The 19,806-nt window shown below is 41.3% G+C and overlaps 1 pseudogene and 1 gene segment (V, D, J or C); both read right to left on the bottom strand.

The window, feature by feature from the left end:
• Window positions 1-19,806, bottom strand: part of LOC118591330 — a 698,773-nt gene that overhangs the window by 396,020 nt on the left and 282,947 nt on the right.
• LOC118591331 lies at window positions 17,261-17,748 on the bottom strand (annotated as a pseudogene).

Here is a 19,806-nt window from a genome sequence, read left to right as displayed (position 1 = left end):
TTGAAGGTTTTTATGTTTTTTTTGGGGGGGGGGTTGTGGGGAGGAGAAAGAAAGATCATGAATTTAGGTGGGTAGGATCTAGGAGGAACTAGGGGAGGAGAAAGAATGTGATCAAAATATACTGCATGGAAATATAGAGAACTAAATAAAAATATAACTGCACTATTCCCCACTTTCCTCCCTCCTATCCTCTTCAGGTCTGCCTTTCCCCAAACTCTCAGCCTCTTCTTTAACCATTGTTGCTACATGTACAGGTAAATGAATAAACATGTAAATGTAGCCTGCTGTGTAACACAAATCTTAAAAGGTCTTATAACAAAAAAACCTGGAGCCAAATATTGGGGTGAAAGCTGAAAGATCAGAGATGCAGAACAAGCCAGCCACACATTCTTACCTCTAGGAAATCCTCAGTCTTGAGAGAGAGAGAGAGAGAGAGAGAGAGAGAGAGAGAGAGAGAGAGAGAGAGAGAGAGTGCTTCTGTTTCCTCACACCTTATATACCTTTCTGTGTCCTGCCATATTACATCCTGGGATTAAAGGCACTTCCTGGTTCTGTTTCTCTCATGTAGCCCAGTGTGGCCTAGAACTCACAGAGATCCAGATGGAACTCTGTCTCCCGAGTGATAGGATTAAAGGTGTGTGCCACCACTGCCTGACCTCTATGTCTAATCTAGTGGCTGGCTCTGTCCTCTGATCCACAGGTAAGCTTTATTGGGGTGCACAATACATCACCACACTGCTGAGCTTGTTCACTGTTGCCTTCATGTACATGTTTCCACAGCAGACCCTGGGTCAGTATTATGTGCCCTCAATATTGCATAACCATCCAGGGGCTCATCCCTGAGGAAGACTAATGCCCTCTCTCAGCAATTGTTAATTATAGGTAGCTCTTCATCTAGGGTTGGGGCTTTGTGAGATTCCCTCATCTATATTGGGGCATCACTCGTGTTGGCATTGCTCAGGTTTCGTTTATGCAGCCATGTTGTTGGAGTTCCATGAGTGTAGTTTCCCTGTCATAGCTAGAAGGCACAATCCCACAACAATCTTCAGCTCTCAGAATATTTCTGCCCCCTTTTCCATGATGTTCCCTGAGCCTTGCGTGCAGGAATTATGCTGTAGATATATCAGTCGAGACTGGGTATCACACGGTCAGTTGTTCTCTGCATTTTGACCAGTTGTACTTTTCTGTAATCGTCTGTCTGCTGGGAGGAAAAAAAAAAACTTCTCTGATGAGGGGTGAGATCGAACCCGAGTGTTTGTTAGAAGAACTGTCAATTGCACAGCCACATAAGATCAGACTTTCATTTTAGGAGGTGAAAAAATTCTGAGATAGACTTATGAAGGCTGACTCTTCATTAGCGATGAAGCTTGTTGAAATCATGCTGGCAGTTATGATCATAGAGAAATAATAAATGTTGAAAGCCTGCACCTCCACCTTATTTGTTTTTTTTATTTTGACACTTTTTATGCAGAATCACAGAATGTGGGAGATCCAATCATCGCCATTCAGGAAATTTGTTTGACTTGGGCTGTGAGTTGTTGGACATGTATGTTTAAAGTTTTGTCTGTATGGGCTGTGCTGGGATGTGTGTGTGTGTGTGTGTGTGTGTGTGTGTGTGTGTGTGTGTGTGTGTGTAAGTATTTATAAAGGTGAGTATGTATAATGAACTCTTGCCTCCTAATAATGACTACTGGGTAATCCTTCTAGGAATTTGTGGAGCGTGAGAGTTCATCCTATAATTCTTTTATTTTAACAACCCAGAATTATGCTGGTATTTTAAAATGATATTGGAAGTAAGTTTTCCTAATGACAGTTTTGTTAAAAGCATGTTATTCCCAGATTTGCATCATTTCATAGAAACAAAAGGCCCTTTTTTTTATTTTTGATATTTCTACTGTCAACTAAATTCTTTGAAGAGATCCTAATTTCTGCTTCTCTTTTCATCCCATAGGCACCTTAGCACACATTTCTTAAGACAAAGATGTCCTATTGTATTCACCTACATTTGCCTACTGCATCAGCCTTAGAGCAACCTACAGAGAGGATGCCCTTGAGTTAATGGGTAGAGGGTTCAGTACAGGACTTTTGGGCTTACACACTTTGGAAAGGAGTGGGGAAAATGAACACTTATGGGCTGTTGGAGGGTCAGAGAAAGACTTCTCTACCAACCAAGCAATGTGGCACCTCTAGCTGCTGAAGTGTGATCTGAGTTCATGGGAAGGTCTCAGGAAACTGTTCAAATGAAAGAGACACCAGTGTGGGGTACTGCAAAAGTTGCTGTCACCCATTTGCAGCACAGAGAATTTCTCTCTAGTTTCCCCATGTAGGGCACAAGGATCACCAGTCTAAGCAATTCATTGTTTTCCCCTTTCTACACTGTGGGGTGCTCCTCTCCCTATTTGGGCAAGGATATTCCCCCCAGCTTCTAACAGGGATGCTCTTAATCCAGTGAGTCTGTATCCATAGGAGTCCCAACAAAAGCCCTCTCTGTATCTTTATAATTGCTGTGAGGACACACATTGATGTGAAATAAACTCAACTATTAATATGTATTCTATCTACTATTTGGAAGTAATTTATCCCATAGCATTTCATTTTTATGAAACACATTCAATAGCTGCCACTCCTGGGCTTTGTACTGGCAAGATCTACTCAACTATGGTTTGACTTCTATACTGCGTGTGTGTGTGTGTGTGTGTGTGTGTAAGAAATGGGGGAGGGAAAAGGACAGGGGAGAGGGGAAGGAAGAGAGAGAATACTTGAGGATAACCAGAGGTATCATTTCATGAACTGGGAATTTTTTACGCTTTTGAAATTAAATGCAGGGTGTTTATAAAATATTCTATAAAGAATGAGAACTCAGTAACCGAGAGGGAAGATAAACAATATATATCAATTAGGAGTAAGAATATTGACCAAGCTAAATAAAATATGGGTCATGATAAGAGTAGAAAATTTTCAGATTTGTGAATAGTTTCTGTAAAAATTACACCTCTTTCTTATTTTTATATTCCACTTATCTTACCGAATATATGAAGTCAAATGATAAGTAGTAGCCCAGGACATAAGATGTGTAACTGCAGACTGACCCTAAAAATTGGTTTCTATTCTACTCTCTCAGTGCTTGACATTAGCACATTAGCTCTGAGCCAGGGCCAGTGTCTGGAGACGTGGTATTTCTTGTGGTCGTGGAGTGCTGCCAGCATCTGGAGAGTAAAGGCTGTGAATGCCACTCGACTGTATGAAAGAAGAAGATGATGCAGTACCCAAGGCAGCCGCTCTCCTTAAATTAGCCACTGCTTTGCCCCTGCAGAGCAGAATAATGCTGCTGCCTCACTGTCCAAGCAGCCCTCTGCCTTTTCCTTCTTGCCTTCACTCCGTCACCTTCTTCCCAGCTACGCTCTACTTTGTCTTTGGTTAGGTTTTTTGCTTTTCCTATTTTTTTCTGACCTTGGCCTCCTGTATTGGATGTAGCACAGTCATAATTTCTAAAGAGCAATCTTTTTGTTTTCTGGACAAAGACACAAATCTTATATTTGGCCTTGATACTAAGTAATATAGATTCACAGAGACTAAAATTAAATAAAGATCAAAAAATTGTTTTGCTTACTCTAAGCTTCATATTGAGATAAGGAAATAATTAGATATATAGAGATAAGAAAATAATTCATGAGTGTGGTGGTGGTACATACCATTAATCACAGCACTTGAGAGACAAAGGCAGGCAGATTTCTGTGAGTTCGAGGTCAGCCTGGTCTACAAAGTGAGTTCCAGGACAGCCAGGGCTGTGTAACAACACAGAGAACCCCTGTCTGGAAAAACAAACAACAACAAAAAACAGAAAGAAAAAGAAAAAGAAAAGAAAAAAAAAAGAAATTCATAATGAGAACATAGGATTATATTGTTACAGATTTTTTTGGTTCACATTCTCTCTTGTTAGGACTCTTGGTCCCTGTCTTAGTCAGTGTTCTACTGCTGTGAAGAGACACCATGACCAAGACAACTCTTATAAAAGAAAGCATTTAATCGGGACTGGCTTAAAGTTGCAGAGAGTTAGGCCTTTATCCTCATGGTGGGGAGCAGGGTGTCTCACAGGAGGAGAGTTCTATATCTGAATCAGCAGGCTGCTGGGGCTTGGAAAGGGCTTTTTGAGACCTCAAAGGCCACCTCAGTGACACACTTCCTAACAAGGTCATACCTCCTTATCCTTTCAGACAGTGTCTCTCCCTCTTAACCAAGTATCCAAATCTATGAGCCTACAGGGATGGGGGAAGGTATTCTCATTCAAACTACCACAGCTCCCACCCTCAGATAACGTCCTTCTCTCTCCCAGGCTTCAGAGATTCTCTTTCTGTGGAAGTTAGTAGTTCTCCTCAGAGCCAAGGGAGTCTGTCTCTAATTAGAGTACCACCTTCAGGAGTAAGCCTAGCGCTGGTACCACATTCTGAACCTAATTTACCCTTTAAAGAGTTCTCATATGCGTACAATGTGTTCAGTTACATCCATCTTCATCCCTTCTCTCCTATTCTTCCCAGGGCCCTCTCTACCACATTTCCCTTCTATCCCACCCTCATGCCCTCTTCTTATTTTCATTTTTCTTTTAAAAAATAACCCACAGAATCTAATTTGTTTTTGCCCATGTATGCATGGGTGTGGGACCACACACTGATGCATGAGAAACCTCCCAGGGGCCCAGACCCCTGAAGAAAACCAAATCTCCCTCCCCCAACATCAGTTACCAAGAGCTCCTTAGCTAGGCACTAGACTCATGTGCTCCTCGCTGTTGTGAATTCATGCATGTCAGTGACTGTACAGTGTTAAGTTCTCGATGGGACATTTATATCACACTTCCCTTCCCCAAGGTTCAGGGAACACTGTGGAGAAAAGGGTAGAAAGAGTGAAAAGCAGAGGGTGGGGAGGACCATTGTGAACTGTGTCTTCTGGACACCATAGGACTGTTGCATACCCCCAGACATTTGTGTCTGACCCTGGAACCAACAGTGTATTTCCAGGAAGGCGCAGGCACGTGGCGAACTTCATTGCTCCTTGAAATGGAGATTGTAAATTAGAGGATTTTTGGCCTCCAGGGAATGGTGGCTATGGGAATTAGCTGACAGCCTTCTGTTACCATGAATGAGTTCCTCAGAGGAAGGAACTGCATCATTTATATATTCTCTGTTTAGAATACATAGCAGGGTACAGATGAAAATTTTAGTGCAGCTCATGAAAGTTGTGATTGTGGTAAGCAATTCACAAAATGTTACTAATCCTCATAAAGTGCCATGAATTAAGCACTTACCTTGCACAGATCCTGCGAGGGAAAAAGCATTTCCCAGATCACACAGTCAGCAACTGGAAAACATCCTTTACTGTTTTTTTCCCACAGTATCTGCATTGCTTTTCATGGAGAGAGAATTGTAAGCACAGTGACTATGAAAAGGTGCTGGGTGAGTCTTGTTGGGGAAAAAGCAAGCAATCCTCTTGCAGGTAAAAATATGCCTCCAAAAAGGTAGAAGAAAATGAAAACAGTTTTATTATTTAATAAGCAATACATCAGAATGTGTGCATATCCCAGGCAGTTTACTAGCGGCATGGTGAAGATTGAAAGACATCTCATCCTTTTAAATAGCTAGGTGGACCAAAATGCATCTGATTCCTCAAGACAAACAGCTGAGCTCTGAAACAAGTGGTCTTAATAGCATGTTTGACCCAGCCTTAGTTTACCTCATGACCAAAGCTAGCTACATTAGGAATGTATTTCCTTTTCTGAAGGAAAAATAAATCTTCTCTTTATGACAGGAGGTAAGTCTTAAACTTGGAGAAAGTCCCTCCAAGGTTAGCTGCTTCCCTGCCCCTGAGAGCTGAGAGGAGGCACCACATCTATTGATGATGACATTTTATAGTTATGGCTCCCAGAACCTTGAGAAAGACAGCTGTAGGTTAATACAACTGGCAGAGGGCTTATTTCTTTTAAAAAGATTTATGTATATCTCAAAGAGACACAGAGAGAATTCACAGTAAGTTTTCTGAAGCCAAGGAAAAGGACAGCATCACTTTCTTTGCACAAAGGAGGACTAAAAATCTTTTCTTATTTTATAATACAACTTCTTTTAAACTCCCTCCTGCTCTCCCACTCCCTGTACCTACGTCTCTGTCTCTGTCTCTGTCTCTGTCTCTGTCTCTGTCTCTCTGTCTCTCTTTCTCTCTCTGTTTGTGTACTTTATTCTGATGCCTGAAGAGACCAGGAGTGGGTGTTAACATTCCCTATAGTTGGAGTTACAGAAAGTCATGAGCCACATAATGTAGAACTGAACTTGGGTCCTCTGCAAGAGCAGCAATTGCCTTTAACCATGAGCTATCTCTCCAGCCACTGTTTTCATATTTATAAATGTATATTTTACCTTAAACTTATAATAAAGGCATGCCCTGAACCAAATCTCTCAAGGGTTGATTTTTGGAATTGGCTACTGCACTAATGTTCATTTATAAAGCATGGGAAGTAACTTTCAAAATCAAAATAAAAAAAAAAAAACCCAAAATGTAAGATATGGTATCCACCATTTGCATGGGACTTGATATTGGTTTGATTACAGGACTTGGTGAGGAAACAGGACCCCAGAGTCTTCCATAAATGTAGGAAATTGATGTGGGCTTTTAAAAGACGAGGCCATGCTATTGAAAGGCCTTTATAAGAATATGAAAGTTTTGAGAAATATGTACCATCCATAAAAATGTCTTTTTTTTTTTTTTATAAAAAAAGCATAATGTTTTGCAATCCCTACTACACTTATACCTGTAAAGAGAAACCACAAAGCCATCTCAGTCCTGCTATAGCTAAGATTGTGTTCAGCTACCATAGCAAGATATTCAGTGGCATAATGGCTCTTTAAAATGCTCTGTGCCTGGCGGTCTTCAGCTGCTCAGGTATAGGCCACACTAGTCAGAAGCACATGTGAGTGACCTGCTACCCCACTCCCTAGATTCTGTTTCCAAGACCAATTCCACTGTCAAAGCCCTCCCACCTTATCATCATCTTCTACCAACTACCCCTCTACCCTCATTGCCAGCCCAGAGGTCAGGTCCTGCCACCAACCCTAGGGAACTCCTGCTGCTCAGATGCAGGCCATACAAGTCAGAAGAACAGATGTAGGCCATACAAGTCAGAAGAACAGATGTAGGCCATACAAGTCATAAGAACAGAGGCCTCCTGCTGTACCAAAGGCCAAGCTAACTGCCAGAAGGCCAGCTCCCAACTTGGACAGAGACCCTGTACTATATCAGAGGTCAAGCTGGCCACAGAAATCCAGGCCACAAAGACTAGAAGATCAAAGAGGAAACAGAAACCAAGGAATAAAACACCCATCTGTGGTAGTTTGAATGTAATTGGCCTCCATAAGTTCATAGAGAGAGGCACTATTAGGAAGAGTGGCTTTTTTGGGGTAGGTATGGTCTTGTCAGAGGAAGTGTGTCACTGTGGGAGCTGGCTTTGAGGTTTTCTATGCTCAAGATACTGCCCCGTGTCTCAGTTCACTTCCTGCTGCCTTCAGATATAACTAGCACCATGTCTGCCTATCTGCCTCTCCGTGTTCCTATATGCCTGCCATGATGATAAAGGACTGAACCTCTGAAACTGTGAGCAACCTCCCCAATTAAATATTTTCCTTATAATAGTTGCCATGGTCATGGTGTCTCTACATCAGCAGAAACACTAAGACAGAAGTTGGTACCAGGAGGGAGGTATTGCTGTGATAGACCTGACCATGGTTTTGTTTGGAGGAATTTGGACTTTGGTAATTCAGGTTAGGGAACTATTGGAAGGCTTTTTAAGCACTGCTTGATGGGAAATACTAATAGGAGCATGGAAGACAATGGTGCTGGTGTGATTTGATAAACTGTGGGGATCAAGAGGTTTCACAAGAGAAGAATGCTAGTATGTGGCCTAGAGACTGGTCTCATGATACTTTTGTGAAGAATGTGGCTGCTTTTTTGCTCTTGTCTGAAAAGTGTGCCTAAGGCTAAGGTGAAGAGCTTTGGATTAATTCCTTTGGCAGAGGAAATCTCAAAACAGCCTAGTATAGACTGTGTTGTGTGATTATTAGTGTTAACTCTAATGAAAATTTATAATGAAAAGGAGCAAGCCAAGCAAATAAAAATACAAAATGTACAGATTGAGAAAAGGGGCACCAGGACATGGAATACAGCTAAATCCTGTGTTCATGGAGATAAACGGATTAAGAAAAGAAAAAAAGGGAGAGATGACCTCAGGGCAAGATCCCACCCAGCTAAGTTTCCAACTTGTGAAAAGGAACTAAAGAAAAGCCTATATAATCCCTCCTCTCTCTCACCAATTGGACTACTGGAGCTCCACCTGAGCCTTGTCCATGGATCTCTGCATCTGCTTCCATCAGTCACTGGATGAGAGTTCTATTATGACAGTTAGGGGGTTTGGCCATCCTATCACCAGAAGTAGGTCAGCTCAGGCACTCTCTCAACCATTGCCAGTAGTCTACAGAGGAGGTATCTTTGTGGATTTCTGGGGACCTCTCTAGCACTCTGCTTCTTCCTATTCCCATGGGGTCTTCATTTATCATGGTGTCTCGTTTGTTCTTCCACTCTGTTCCTGATCCAGCTGGGACCTCCCGCTCCCCTAAACTCACTTTCCCCTGACCTTTGCCCTCCATTACCCCTCTCACCCCAGTTTGCTCATGTAGAGCTCATCCATTTCTCTGTCGCTGGGTGATCCCTGTGTCTTTCTTAGGGTCCTTTCTACTAGGTAACCTCCCTGGAGTTGTGAGTTGCAGTCTGGTTATCCTTTGATTTACATCTAGTATCCACTTATGAGTGAGCACAAAGGAAGGATTATATGAGCAAGAGATATCGAGACCATGGTTGGAAAAAGCACAGGGACAAATAGCCAAACTAGTGGCAACACATGAACTGTGAACCAATAGTTGAGGAGCCCCCATGGGACTGGATCAGGCCTTCTGGATAAGTAAGATAGTTGATGAGCTTGAACTAATTAGGAGACCCCCCAGGCAGTGGGACTGGGACCTGTCCTTGGTGCATGAGCTGGCTTTTTCGAACCTAGGGCCTATGCTGAGACACTTTGCTCAACCTTGGTGCAGGGAGGAAGTGATTGAACCTTCCTCAACTGAATCTACCAGGCTGGGCTGAATCCCCAGGGGAGACCTTGCCTTGGAGGAGGTGTGAATGGGGGTGGATTGGAGGGGGGAAGGCTGGGGGTGGGAGGACAGGGGAATTCGTGGCTGATATGTAAAATTAAATTAACTATAAAATAAAAATATTTATAAAAAAAGAGACAAATGTTAATCAGTCAATTAAAAACGCCACAAATTGAGAAGTGCAACACATTCCTTCTGATGTCAGGATGGGTGGACTAAAGGGAATGCAGGGTTAGATACATGACCAGAAATAATAAGGACAATTAAACTCATAGATCTTTGTTGACCACATTTTATCTGTATATATGTAAGGACATGAAAATGTATTTATTAGATTTAATTTATACTTATTAAAATAGAATCAAAGTAACATATATATGTATATATATACATACATATACATACATACATATACATATATACATATATGTATACATATATATGCTTAGAGCTGGGTGTGGTGGTGCACACCTTTAATCCCAGCACTGGGAAGGCAGAGGTTGGCAGATCCCTGAATTTGAGGCCAGCCTGATCTACAAAGCAAGTTCAAAGATAGCCAAGCTTAGACAGTGAAAGACAGAAAGCTGGGAAAGATGTAAATTGAATGAGGGGGCCATGTTCCAGCCCCAACAAGCAGCAGAACTTCACAGCTTTGGCCAAGTGGTTCTGGAGTTAAGGATAGAAGAAAGGGGCTATGTAATTTGCCACTGAGACTAAGAAAAGCAACTGATCCCAAGTATGTGTCAGGGGTATCCCTGAAAAGAAGCCTAGAGAGGCCATTGTGTGTATAGAAGGGCCCCCAAACAGCTTGACCATATAGCTGTCATGACAGGCTTAGAGCCCCAGACATAGCTTCTGTGACGGGTTTACTGGCAGGCAACACCCAGACCCAGGAAAAACCATAAGCTGACTCCACCCAGGGAGGGCCCACATCCAAGGGAAAGTACCTGACATCCCAAATATTCCAACCATTAGATAAGGTGGCCAGATGTCCCTGAGTCTAGCACAGCTATTTTTGTTTTACAGATACCCCTAGAGAGATGTCAGCCTATCAGGGTCCTGAACCCTGGAAATCCCCTTACCCCAACCTTTGCTATGAGAAAAACTACCTTGCCTGGGTCAGGGCTCTCTTCTCTCACTACTGCGTTGGACAGACAGAGAGGGACAAAGCTCAGAGCTTGAAAATAAAGGCTCTTTGCTTTTACATATGAGATTTGATCTCCGTGGTGGTCTTTTGGTGGTCCCCAGGATCTGAGAATAACAGTGTGAAGCTGTGAAGATGAAGCCTAGAATGCCTTGGGGACTCCAAGATGTTGGAGATGCCAGAGCCATGGATACCTGCTGAGGAGAGCAGCTAACAGGGAGTGGGAACACCCCAAGAGAAACAAGTATGTTGTAGTCAGCAGAGCTGAAAGGAGTTGAAGATGTGAAGGGCATTTTGACATCAGTCATGGAGATGTAGAGTCTGGACTTTGCCCGGCTGTTTTTTGGTCTTGTTTTGGTCCAGTATTTCCTCATTATGCTTCCTCCCCTATGTTTTGGATTTTTTGTTTTGTTTTGTTTTTCAAGACACAGAGTTTCTCTATGTAGCTTTGTGCCTTTCCTGGATCTCACTCTGTAGACCAGGTTGGCCTCTAATTCACAAAGATCTGCCTGCCTCTGCCTCCTGAGTGTTGAGATTAAAGGCGTGCACCACCACCTCCTGACCCCCTGTGTTTTGGAATAATAGTGTATATCCTTTGCCATTATATACTGGAAGTATGTGATCTGTTTTTGATTTTGATATTATTATAGGGGATAATAGTTAAGAGATTGCATGAATTTCAGAAGAGACTTTGAACTTTGGCCTTTTAAACATTGTTATGACTGTGATAGATTATGGGGACTTTTGAAGTTGGACTAAATTGCATTTTGCATTATGGTATTGTTGCAAGCTTGAGGAGGGCAGGAAGTAGAATGTAGTAGTGTGAATATAATTGGCTCCCATAAGCTCACAGGAAGTGGTATCATTAGGAATTGTGGCTTTGTTGGAGTAGGTGTGGTCTTGTTGGATAAAGTGTGTCACTGTGGAGGTGGACTTTGAGGATATGCTTAAGATATCACCCAGTGTCACAGAACACTTTCTGTTGCCTGTAAGATGTAGGACTCTCAGCTACTTCTCCAGCACCATGTCTGCCTGCATGACACCATGTCCCATCATGATGATAATGGACTGAATCTCTGAACTGTAAGTGAACCACCCCAATTAAATGTTTTCCTTATAAGAATTACCAGATACCTAAACACCAGTGCAAGAATACAATCAACAACAGTTAGGGCAATATGACACCACCAGATCCCCACTATCCTTACAAGAGCAAAACCTGAATATTCCAATGTAGCTGAATCACAAGATAATGACCTTAAAAACAACTTTATGAAGATGATAGATGTCCTTAAAGAGGAAATGAAACTAACCCAACCCAAGGAAGTAAACTACATCTACAAAAACACAAGCAATGGGCAATCTCACACCAGCAAAAACAACAACAACAACAACAACAACAACAACAAACCAGAAAGAAGGGAAATACACACACACATACACACACATACACACACCACCACCACCACCACCACCACCAACAACAACAACAACAACAACAAAACAACAGGAATTAACAATCACTGGTCATTAGTATCTCTCAGTATCAATGGACTCTATTTGCCAATAAAAAGACACAGGCTAATAGAATGGATATGAAAATAGGATCTATCCTGCTGCATACAAGAAATATACCTCAACATCAAAGATAGACATTATCTAAAAGTAAAGGGTTTGAAAAACATTTTCCAATCAAATGGACCTAAGAAGCAAGCTAGTGCAGCTATCCTAATATCTAACAAAATATACTTCAAATCAAAATTAATCAAAAGAGATGGAGAAGGACATTCCATATTCATCAAAGGAAAAATCCACCAAGACTATGTTTCAATAAACATCTATGTACCAAATGCAAGGGCATCACTAAAGCTTAAGTCACACATTGAACCCCACACATTGATAGTGAGAGATTTCAATACCCAACTCTCACCAATGCACAGGTTATCCAGACAGAAACTAAACAGAGAAATAATGGAACTAACAGACCTTATGACTCAAATGGACCTAACAGATATCTACAGAACATTTCACCCAAACATAAAAGAATGAACCTTCTTCTCAGCACATCATGGAACCTTCTCTAAAACTGAACATATACCCAGTCACAAAACAAGTCTCAACATACAAGAAAATTAAAATAACTCTCTGTGTTGTATCAGAGCATAGTGGATTAAAGCTGAATTTCAACAACAGAAAGCGTACTCACTCATGGAAACTGAACAACTGTTCAGCTGAATTACCACTGGGTCGAGGAAGAAATAAATTAAAATGCTTTGTGCTCATCTGGGGTGACATTGAGTTCTGTTGGGATAGAGCTAGAGTCATAATTATACTTGCACTTTTCTTCATGGCAAAACTATCACTACTTTATGTTGCAGGTGGAAAAGAGGATGGAGAGGACTACACATGAGGATTTCACCAAAAAAGTGAAAGTAGCATGGGAAAACACATCTGTGATCACACCTCACTGATCAGAAACACTTCCTTCCACAGGCAGTCCTGATATCTGTGATCACACCTCACTGGTCAGAAACACTTCCATAGGCAATCCCAAGATCTGTGATCATATCTCATTAGTCAGATTTCTTTTTACAGGCAAGCCCAAGCTGTAACACAAAGTGTGGAATGAGTATTGGGTTTCTGAATCATGGAACTTTCTGTCTGATAACTTCTATTGTTCTCTCAAGTTGACCCCTGCCAAGGCCTACCCTGGGTGACTGTTTGTCCACATTGTTATTGATTTTTAAAAGTAGGCTACATCTACAGCCTCATCTCATAGCAGAAGGGTTGTGTCTGTGGTCCATGTTTTCTAGAACGGCAACAGAAATGGGTCTATGAGGAAAGGAGGAGTGGAGGTGCTAACACTGTTCATACTCATAGCTGGGTAAGGAGGAACTAGAGGCTCATGGAAGTAGTGTGGCCAGAGTATGCAGCTGCAGGGTTTTGAGTCAGGTAGCAGAGGCCACAAGAGCAATGTGCTCCTGCACAGAAATAGATGCCTGCATCCCCAGGCTGAGCTCTGATGATACGCAGGGAGCTGTCCTTTCTTGCTTCACCAAACTTAGCAGTCATCCTCTTCTGTTCCTTTACTTCTCCACTCTTGACTAATGTCATCAGGATGACAGGACCTTCCTTGGGCATTTGTCTGTACCAGTAAAATTGAGGGAAAGTGCTTGAGGAGTTGCAGTACACAGTGAGATCTTGCCCATCCTGAATACTCAGAAACTGAGGATTCTGTTGCAGCTGCTGGGTGTCCAAACCTGTTTCAAAACAAAGCAGGACACAGAGAGTCAAACTTGAATGCCCTTGCTCATGTGTAAAAACTGCAGAAGAAATCATGGGCCTAAAAGTAGATTGGTGATCACTCAGGATCAGGAAGTGCATGGGGGAGGGTGGAAGGATGGTGGATGGATAAGACCAATGCAGACTGTATGGAAAACAGTGAATCCCACATTGTGAAGATCATACAAAGGCACAAGGAATTTAGGGATTTCTTTCAAAGCTGAAGTGAGTTTTCTTTCCATTATCTTCCCAATCCACCCCCCCCCCGCTCCTTCCTGAAGGAGGGACTTGTCTCCAGAGATTTTCTTTCTCTTGATGAATTTCTGTTACATAGACTGGAAACCTCCCGAACTTACGAGCCACTTGATTCCAAAGGAGCAGCACAGAGAGTTTCAGGAGCATCTTTCTTCCTTTCACAGGGTGGCCAAGGTCACTGGATTTAGTGCTCTCCTGTAAGAGGCTTTTCTGGGCTAGAACACGTGTTCCCAGTACTTCGATCTCAAGTAAGACGTAGAAACCCCACGTGGGGTGATCAGGGACTAACTCAGCCTCCCCTATCCATCCCCAGTCTCTGCTTTGATACTGGGAAAGATTTTGCCTTTTGAAATGCTACCCTCCAGTGGAGAGACAGGAAAGTGATTTGCTTTGAATGCTCCTGATTCTCCAATTTCATTTGGTGTTTGTAGTTCACAGTCAAGATTTATGTAGAGTCTAGTGAGCTTCAGAAATAGAAAACATTTCTTTTTAAAATGGGTAATTTTAAAGCCAGAATAGCAGAGAAATAGAAGACAATGGGAATATCATTTCATCATTTTTTTTTGTCTCCTCAAGAAATGTGTTCCTGAGTGATGCTTGAATCCCCCCACCCCGTGTGTGTGTGTGTGTGTGTGTGTGTGTGTGTGTGTGTGTGTGTGTGTATGCAAGCTACAGATTTTCCAGATCATGAGGCATGAATAAATAATTTGTTATGCAGCTTCTTTTACCAAATTAAAGATGAATGTTCCTGTTGTGTAGTATCTAATTTAGAATACTTTGCTGGTACCATATTCTGGCAATGTTCTGCCATCAGGTCCTGGTTTACATGGAGCAAAGCCCTGACTATACCACATTATAATTACATTCATTGGACCAATCTAGCAAGAACCTCAAGAAAAATCATATTTCATAACATAAGTGACCTAGAAAAACTTGAATTCACAGTTTCCAAATACTAAATAAAATATGTGATTAGTGTAGAGGGTATAGTAGTGGTAGGGTATAGAATGAGGGTATATATGCTCACAAACATCAGCAAAGGAGAGGGTTGCTGGCCCTGTGACTTGCTGTGAGTATCTAAAATGGGAATAGTAGTGTGTACACTTTAGTTCTGTGTCAGATGTGCTATCATCTAAATTTCTCAAATAAAATGATAACAATAGGATAGTTCACGATAACAAGATGTTAAAGGAATGCTCAAGGATCACAGGCTGTTGGGTAATTCTACATGACATCTCATAACTCATGCAATTTATAAAGCAATGCAGATTTCTTTCCAGTGGACTTGCCTCTTTAGCTTCAAGGAGATAAGAATAATTTTCTTCACATTAGGATGACATCGTAGTCATTATATTGACTGGGAATATAGAATGGCCTTTTAAAATATCCAAGTCTTCTAACACATTCACCCAGAAGAAAAAGCCTTGCCGCAACTTACGATGGGTGGAATCCAGAAGAGCGTCCCTGGAATCTTACCTTCTTTCTGGGTTATGACCCAAGTAAGAATTGCCAGTTAAAAGAGCAGGAAGCATAACGTTGTGTTGATCTGAGAGATAGAATGAACCCGAGACACCTCCAAGTATCCTTGAAGTTCACTGTTTCCAGCACAAATCAGCTCTCATTGAATCAGGATCCCTTGTCAAGGTGCATTGGGAATTAGTTGTAAGTGCTTCTTACGTATATGACAGAGATGGCATTAAGAGCTGAGTTTAACCAGATGAATGGGAAATGTCCTCTATCCCTGAGGAACTTGGTTTAATAAGGATATAAGAGCCAGGATAGGATATAATTTGATGAAATGTGCTAATGTAAAATGGCCTAGAAAATGCTGGAAGAAGAAAAGGGCAAGTACCTATAATTTTGATTTGTAAATGTAATTTCATAATTTGGTAATATCATCTAGATGGGGAAAAAGCTTTTGGAAAATGTGTGACATTTGTGGAGGTTTCATTAATGAGTAGTGCTTTTCAAGGTTTATGAAGAATGACATGTAGAAGAAGGTGCTGGACTGAGCTCATTTGTCTAAAATCATGCAGTAAAAATGATCATGAGGATGAACAGTCACAGGGACTAGTAGAGGAGATGTGTTCCTTTGCACAACTGAGAGCTATGAGAGGTCCTTAAAGAGCAAAGTGATCAAGTTAGATGTGTGTTTTAGACTGAGTCTAAGTGATGATAGTGTATTAGAGAGGTATGAACTAAGAGGTAGGCGATACAACTAAGACATTCTCAGAAATCAGTGGAAAGATAGTGAGAGTCTTGATCTGATAGCAATCAGGAAGTTGAGAAGCACCATCTGATTAGAAGAGACTATTTTTATTTTTTAAAACCAGTAACATGACTTGGTGTGTTAGCCACTCTGACTATAGAAAAATGCTCAGTGTAACATTAGCTAGATCTTAGTGGCTCACGGCTATGTTTGATTTGTTTTTCTTGGTATATTAATTTTTTTTTTTTTTTTTTTTTTGCCAGAGCTGAGGACTGAACCCAGGGCCGTACACTTGCTAGGCAAGCGCTCTACCACTGAGCTAAATACCCAACCCCTAATTTTGGATCAGTTAAATCTTGCTTGTTGAGGCTCTGCTCCTGTACTATGGATCTGCTGCACATTACAGACTAAAATCTGAAATAATATTGACTGGCATGTGCAGGACCAAATTATGTGATTGTATTTGTTTTCTGCTTTAATAGATACTTCCTAGATACTCACAGCATTGCTCACAGCTAGTAATGTGGCCAAGTAAGGGCATAGGGAAGAACAGGGAGTATCCTTGGACTAAAGTGTCATTGTGAACAAATGTCATTTCAGCTTCTCTACTTGACACTGTGCTTAAAGTAGCATTATGGAGGACAAGGTACATAAAGATGATTCTAAAATCTTGAAGAGGAGCCATGGTGAAGACTTAGAAGAAATCAAGGATATAATATATTTTTCTTCTCTCCTTGCTCTTTTGTTTTGTACTGTAGGGCATGTCTTCAATAAACTAGCTGTTAATATCAGCAATGTCCTTTAAATGATGCGCCCCCCTTTTTTTTAGCAGAGTAGCTGGCTCTGCTTTGGTGGTGAAGAACCCATGTCTTCTTAATGTCCTGTCACTTACCAGAAAGCTTTGATAACAAGGTACATATGACTTTTCTTTTACTAGACAAAGAATTTTATTAACCCCTTTCCAAACTTTATTCCCAGGCTTCTTCAGCTTAATTTGCTGCAAAGAATGAATTGTGTTTAAGCAAAAACTGAAAGAGCTGCGGTGTCCAAGGGGCTCCGGCTTAAAAATATTAGCGATCTAGATTTTATCAGATCCATAAAGAAAAGAATTTTAAAAAGCAGTCTTGATATCAAATAGCAGTTCCTGTAACTTCTGCAGGCGTCACTTTCTTCAGAAGTCGCCTCAGTTCAGTTTACCTCGTTCTTAGACGCCTCATCAAAATTCTCCGCCAGATCTGGGACTTCATCATCATCATCATCATCCTCTCCAGTAGCAAGTGGTGCTTTTCCATCCACAGATTTTTTGGGCAGAGCTTTAGCCAGTCTCCTTAAACTAGTTAGAGTGTCTGCCCCGAGCTGGTTTAGGATGCTGGGAAGCATTTTTGTCAGCTGCTTTGTCTCAGCGTGCCCTGTAATGGTGAAGGTGTCTGCTGCCAGAGACTCCTGGACTTTAGGGTTGTTAAAACGAATCACTGTTCCTTGGTTTGTAAACATGTTCACCTTTTCAATGCCGGAGATATTGTTCACTCCTAACTTCTTTAAGGAGAACTGCAGTGTTTTTTTATCATCTGCTGTGGCTGTTCTGTGAACCACGTTCTTCTTTCTGAGAGCAGTTCCTTTTCCACCAATGGCTGAAGTTTGGCCAGTTTCTCCTGGTTCATGATCATTTCTTTCATCTTGTGGGAGTGGAAATGGGGCCGCGCGGGGCACTAGGGTTCGTGCTCAGGGGGTCTCGGGCAGACCAGCTGAGATAAGGCGCCCATATGACTTTTCTTAATGAGTTTTTATTCTGGTTTAATAGTTTTGACTCTGTGTGACTACAGAATAAGTGGAAATAAGTGAATATAACCTATTGTATCAAAGTATGTGACCTAACAGAATACAGAAGTGAAGTTTCCAGAACACCAAAAAAGCTAGAAATATTCTATTGTTGGTTATCAGATCTAAAACCTTGTGTAGCCATTACATTCTAGATTTGACTTTTGTTCCACAGGCATTAAAATTACCCCAAACAAGCTGGATTTGGTATGGGACATCAGGGTAGTTGGGTTGTCTAAGTACTGTTGCATTGTAATGACTATTTTACCATTTCCTATGAGCTGCAATATTTATAATATATAACAACTGTTATAATATGCAGGAATTTATATTTGAGGTGATAAGGAATTTCTATTGAGTTTGTTCAGTGATTGAAGAAATGTTTTCTTGGTTGTCTCACAGATATTTTCATTATAGAAAGATGTTTATAGAACCTCCACCCACATTTATTTTTCATAGTATCCAGATTTCTATCAACAGTGCATAACTGTTTCAGGAAGCCCACCAGAAAAGACCATTCACACCCAAAGGATAATCAATTTAAAGTTTTTATTCCAGCTGGATGAGGCTACACTTAGGTATTCAGGACCTATAGCACCTAGCATTTAGAATAAGGAGTTTTTAAAGGCAAAACCACATTCCAGCATCTTACTCTACAGCTGCAGGAGGAGGTTTTATACAAGCAAACAGTTTAAGGTAACAGAAGCTAAGATAAGTTAGCTGGAATATCTTGAGCTTGGGTCTTAGAATAGAGTTGGGTAAATTTCCACAATCTTCCCATCAAGGAGATTAAATTCTAATTAAAACTCAGACGGCTTTAGTAAGAATACAAGATGAAGGAACCTCCACATTGTCTTGCCCTATCTTATTAGATTTCTTTTTCTCCACATCCACACATATCATTTTTTGTTCTCTTTATTATAACTGTTCTGAATGGGATAAAATATAATTTCAACAGAGCTTTGATTTGCATTTCCATAATTGCAAAAATTTTGAATGTTTTTGTTGGCCATTGGTACTTCTGACAACATGCCTATTCATTTTATATACTCATTTACTGAATGAATTATTTGTTCTTTTGATATTTAGTTTTTAAATTACTCATATATTTTGGTTTAATCATGTGTTAAATTAGTAGCTAAGCATGTAGGAATCAAATCATCATAAAATAGTGATACTTGCATGCACATATTTATCATGGTGTTAGTAATGATAAAAAAGTTAAAACTAGATTCCACCCAGGGAAGGAGCCCCCATTTCCAGAAGCACTCCTCTGGAACATGTGGGCTACTCTAGCCAGGGATCTTCAGATCTTCACCTCTATCTCTTCTCCTCTAAATCCAATATCCCAGTCTCATCCCTAGCTTGACAGCAGATCACCTGCTGAGGGCTTTTTCCCCCCATGCCCTTATCTCCAGTAGATCACACAGATCTTCACCTCCTACTTTCCCTCCCCCAACTCACTGCTTTATCTCAGACACTAACTCCAACAGACATTCCCTGGGAACCTGCAGGCAACTCCTTCCAGGGAAGCAGGTAGGCTAACTGCAGATCTGTACTCCTTCCTCTAAGACCAATCCTCAAGTTTTATGCCCAACTCAGACAACCTCTTCTTACCCTCTGCGCTCATTCCCAGGGAACTAAGCAGATCCTCATGGAACACATGACATTCCTCCCTCCTGTGGACCCTCTCTGCACCTCCTTCATAGTCCATCCCTATTCCTAAGTGTCAACACCTAATACACAGAAACACATTTACCTGGAACCTCAAGTGTGGTGGTTTGGAAGAAAATGGCCCCCAAAGGGAGTGGCACTGTTAGGAAGTGTGGCTTTGTTGGAGTAGGTGTGGCCTTGTTGGAGGAAGGAGGTGGTCTTTGAGATTTCATATATGCTCAAGCTACAGCCAGTGACATAGT

This window comes from Onychomys torridus, chromosome 9 (assembly GCF_903995425.1).
Source record: "Onychomys torridus chromosome 9, mOncTor1.1, whole genome shotgun sequence".
Classification (NCBI taxonomy): Eukaryota; Metazoa; Chordata; class Mammalia; order Rodentia; family Cricetidae; genus Onychomys; species Onychomys torridus.
This window is presented reverse-complemented; position numbering and strand designations above follow the sequence as displayed.